This window comes from Etheostoma cragini, chromosome 3, assembly GCF_013103735.1.
Source record: "Etheostoma cragini isolate CJK2018 chromosome 3, CSU_Ecrag_1.0, whole genome shotgun sequence".
NCBI lineage: Eukaryota > Metazoa > Chordata > Actinopteri > Perciformes > Percidae > Etheostoma > Etheostoma cragini.
The window spans coordinates 18875824-18881366 of NC_048409.1; positions in this window are offsets into that span (position 1 = coordinate 18875824).

Here is a 5543-nt window from a genome sequence, read left to right on the forward strand (position 1 = left end):
AGGCCCCGCCCCGTAACCTGGTCACAGGCGGGGCTTCGCTTCACGGAGAGGGGGGAGGGAGAGACTCGTCTGCTGGTGATCGGAAGAAGCTGCACGGGAACCCTAAAAAAAGCAAACTGGAAGCAAAGGGCTTAAAGACAAGAAATAAAGATTAGAGAAATACAAGATAACCTACTCCACTACACATGTATTAGTAGGCCTACAATGGCAAGCTATTTCTAGACATCATGTCAGAATAAAACAAAACAATGTAGTCTATAGTATGAATAGGCTATTAGCCCACTCCTCTCATGACAGCTCTTGTAAAGAAGTGAAACCACATTTGGATGGATTACAGTAGATGAGACTAAACATGAAATATATGTTTATATATATATATATATATATATATATATATATATATATATATATATATATATATATATATATATATATACATATAAAAGCTTATGCTTAGTATTTATTGGTTTATTTACTGTAAAAGAAACTCGACTCTGCCCTGTGCAGCTGATCAGACACATTTCCATAAGGGAGTGAAATGTTTACTGACTGTGTGTTTAGTCAGCTTCCCTCTCCTCCCTGTTTTACCAGAAGTAGGTCTTTAGGAACCTGCTGTGCTACACTGCCTTCCGGCTTAAGTTTCGTTGTGTGCAGACAAGCCTGCTCAACCATACAGTTTCTCAAGCGAGGGTTTCTCGAAAGGGCTGGTCTCTAATAACTAAATGCAACTTGCCACTTAGTTTTTCATGTCAGATGACAACAGAAACAAGCCAGGGCTTCTTGTATATTAATTAACATGCTTGGTGTGGCTAGAGTTATTATCATATGCAATCTGTTTCCGAAAGGCACTATCTATGTGACATTCAGATGAGTTGCTTTAAAGAAAGGCCTGGTGTGTCACAAGCCTTTCTCTCTTTTTCCCTTTCAACAGGAATTAGAGACAGATTTCTAAAACTAGTTTTTTAGAACCTCTACATCTATACTGAATTAAGCATTTAAACCATTAAGGTTTAATGTAGAGTTTGTCTCTATAACAAATAACAGTAAGATAAAACTGTCAGACTTCTATTTTTTCCTATTGTTTTGGAAAGTGAAATAAAAGAAATTAAAGCCACCTTCAGTATCCATGTGGGAGACACTGTAGCGGGAACACAAAATGTAATGTTCTATTCACGAGATTAACTACCTATAATCACCCCCTCCACACTGTTCAAGCTTGTGTATCTTTCAGCATGTCCAACCATTAAGCTAAACTTTAATGACAAAGGTGAAAAGGGCAGCTCTCCTGATAATGCGTCATAGCTATGTACTTGCAAAGCATTTTAACAACCACAAACCACCAGCAGATCTGTGCAGTTTATCTATTTATTTATTGTTTACGTTTTTTTGGGGTCGCTTTTCAGAACAGCCAGGTGATTGCAGGGTTTTTAAATAATTAATTTTTCCATGTACAGGCCACAGGCTGCAGTTCAAGAGGTCAGAGATTACCAGAAATGTGTGAACATTTCTTCAAAACATACACTGATGCCGTCAAAGTAGTTCCAATAAGGGTTAGTAATTGGGAAATTACAGGCTTGCTGTTGAAAACATGGGAGAGCTGACGTATATGAGACTAATTGCCTGGTTGCATACCAACAGATCTCCAGCATTCCACCTTGCCTGACATGCATAACGACGTCCCATTGTTCAAGTTTTGACTTGTCTGAGAGGACGCCCTATAAAAGAGATACTTGCCTGCCAACGGCAGCTCGTTTGCTTTCTTCCAAAAATTACTGAGTGATCTTTACACATGAAACAACAAGTATCATGATGATCCTTTCATACACCTGGGATGGAGCTCTGTTATGATTTGTAAAAGCCTAAAGAAACATTGCAGAAATATCATAGTCATATTATTGGAGATTAAAGTGTATCAGTATCTGTACTGGAAGTATACAGTATATAAATTTGGGAAAACTTTGAATAAACTCACAAATACTAAATCACGCTAGGACATGGAGTAAAAATGTACTTGTACTAATGCTTCATCGTTCCCTGTGGGTAAATTTGTTTCCACTTGCCTCCCTGAAAAGGAGGTCAAAGGTCCAAACAGCAGGGTTGAAATTTGGGTGTGTTTTTAATCCCATGGCGACAACGCACAGTCCTAAATAAAACAGACAGTAAACTAATTCTCAGGGCAAAACCCCATCAAAGGACATGTGGGTTGGTCTTTGTAAGTGGCAGGGTAAAGGTGCCACGTTTCAGCCCCCACCCTCACAATCTTATCTGTTCACATAGCTGCACATAACACAATTACTGGAGGCAGATCAGTTTACACTTGTGACAGGCCTTCAGCCTTTACACGCCTGTTTTACGGAAAAAATTGTTCCACAGCATGGACACATAAAAATACATTTTATTGGTGTCGGATTGGCAATGGAACCTGTGAGTGCCATAAACAACTGTGAAAGTCTCGCTTTATAATTATTGTCATTATGGTCGTTTTGTCTCTTTCATGTTAAGTTATATTGAGTACATTTATGCATTTTACACAACTATAATTTCACATTGTGTAGGCCTTACAGTTGGAAAGTCTTAAACATTAAACCATTTGGCATAGTACTTTAGTACTTTAAGTACATTTGGCTGCTAGTTCTTAACCTTTAATCAAGCAACATTTTCAATGCAGGAATTGTAATAGAGTATATGTACAGTACATTGTTGTAAGTAAGTAAATAATGTGATACTTCCTCCACCACTGGTAGGCTTCACTGATATAACAGAAAGCAGTGTGAGTGACCTGAAACTATTGACTTTATACAACTAAAGTTCCTGATATGTGTGACTTTGAACGCCCATAGCAGGTGCTTGATTTTGTGAGTCAGCGACATAACTTGTTCCATTCTTTCACATTGAAACTGGTTCTGTATGTATCTTATACCACCTTTGAGCTGTGCTGAGTTGTATGACTAATTGTTTTGTGCGAGAGATTCAACACCATAAAAAAAAAGGAGTTTCATGGGCTGGATGAAATAGCCACAAGAGTACTTGGAAAATCTTGTCAATAACATTAAATGAGGGTAGTTAAATATTTTTAATGATTTGTTTTCCCACTCTTTTATTCAAGCCAAAGACAGAACACAACACATGGAAGATTCTGTGTAGTACTATCAAGAGAAGAGATATGCATAAGTCAAAGAGACAAAAACAATTGGGCTACACAGAACATTAAAACATGCATGTAAAACTTACTTAATATGCACCCAGATGTATTTGAAAAAATCGAGTACTAAGACGGTTGAAATGGTTTTGCGTCTTCTCTTTCTGTACCATGTTAAAATTACACACATGCAAACAAAACAGGAAACACTGGGGAGAAAGAGGGATAAGAAAGATATTTTTTTGCAAACAGCAAAATCTACTTTTGAGAGACAATGTCATTTGTCCAAAGGCACAAAAGACAATTTTTTTTTGAAAGAAAAAAAAGCCAATGATATGATGTAACCAGGTGACCAAAATGGTTGAATGGGATGTTAATGGTCTGAAGTGCTGGAGGGAACACTCTGTGGTTGTGTGAACCCATTACGAGGCTCCTTTCACTGCTGCAGGACAAAGGAGCACAAAGAATGTCTCACATCTATTGAACCTTCCTTTAACACAGCTCAGCATCAGTCTGCACACTACTGTCTCAGTTTTTTTACACACACACACACACACACACACACACACACACACACCTGTTATGCTCTTGCTCTGAAATACAACACACACAAACATTATTCTCTTTGTGATCTAACCAGTCAGGCTACCAATAAATGACTCTCTCTCTCTCTCTCTCTCTCTCTCTCTCTGACAGCAGTGTGTAATCTTAAATAACTAGAATAGCTTTGACAAGCATGCTAGTTTAAATAGACTGAGTGGATACCAACTACCTAACAACTGTGTGGTCTACATACATGTGCCTCAGATTGCAGACATTAACTTTCTTACACAATGAGCTTGGTGCCCTTGCACACTTTTACAGCTGAGTTAAATGTAATAGCATGTGTATTAGGGCTACACACTTTCGACATGTGTGCTGGCAACCAGGGATGCAGTGGAGGTACATTACAGTGAGATGCATATAAACTGTATCAAAGCAGCCTCAGTTTTTAACATATGACTTAATGTTAGTCTGACAGTGCTATGACTGTGCACATGATTACTGTAGGAAAAGAACTACTGTGTTTTAAGATAAATGCTACTGCATCAGTTAGCCTGACGTCATCATACTCAGACTGTAGTCAGAATATGAGTTTGATAGTGCTCTATTGGGCTGTGATTATGGGGCATGTTTCAACCGTAAACTGTATATTAATGGACGAAGCATCCGGTTCGGCAAAATACTGCAAATGTGGAAGTGCCTAAAACCTGCATTCTATCTGAATGGGACCTATTTTAAACTAAGCACATGCCGTAAAGTGCCTGGCGAAGGTGCATTTAGGGCGTGTCCCAAAAAAAGGGTCCGTGCGCCAGTTGCATGGTTCAAAAGGGTCTTCATTGAATAGGTGTGTTTTGGGCGTAACATGCAATAAACCAATCAGAGTGACATCTCCAATTACCTTTAAAAGCCAGGCATTTGTAGCTTGGCGCATTGTTGTTATGATGGCGGATTTGCACCATGATTTTTTTATTTTTAATCTTTTGCATGTGTGTGTGCTGCTGTGCTACCCTGTATGTGTGTAACACGAATAGCGTGTGCTTGCTGGGCACGAGCCTATGCACATTTTACTAATGCGCTGACAAAATAACAATAAAATGCTACTCTATTGACTTTTGACCAGGTTTTTGTTGGTCAACGGTGGTCAATGGCGCGATAACTTTCTGCTGCGGCAAGATAGCAATATGCCAAGAATTCACCTGAACACACCTCCCTGTAAGACCAGCACACCCATCGGTGCAAGGATGGGCGCAGGGGCATTTGCTATTTAAACAACGTGGGCGCAGGATGGGAAATTAAAAACTGTGTTGGTCTTCTTAAAATAGAAAAGACGTTTGCATCGGTCTTCGCGCCGCACTGTGCCGGGTGCAACATAGGGTCCTGAGAGAAAGTGACTCGCTTCTCACTTGATTTATTACCTCAGTAAACATTTTCATAATGAGTTTTTGGTCTCAATCGCTAGTTGTTAGTCTTCTGCAACACAACATGATGTTCATTTTCAATAGAGACTTTAAAGGCTTCAGATGTAAAGTTATTCGTTGTCAAAGGGACATCAAAATGAATGGCAGTCAATGGAATGCTAACAGCAGGTGATGGCTTATTAGCATCAAAATGGCGCCATAGGAGCTACGCTTATAGAAGAGAGTCTTACCCCCTTGTGTTTAGCAAGTATAGTGTTTACTATGTTTACCATTAGTTTAGCATGTTAGCATGCTCATGATTACTAATAAGCACATATACACTCCCACTCCAACCAAAGTGGTGGAACGCTCAACAGACATTTACCATGTACCAATGCAACGCCGCTACTGCTCACCTTTTTCTTCACGAAAAAGTCAATGTATAATGCATGTTACCTTTTCAT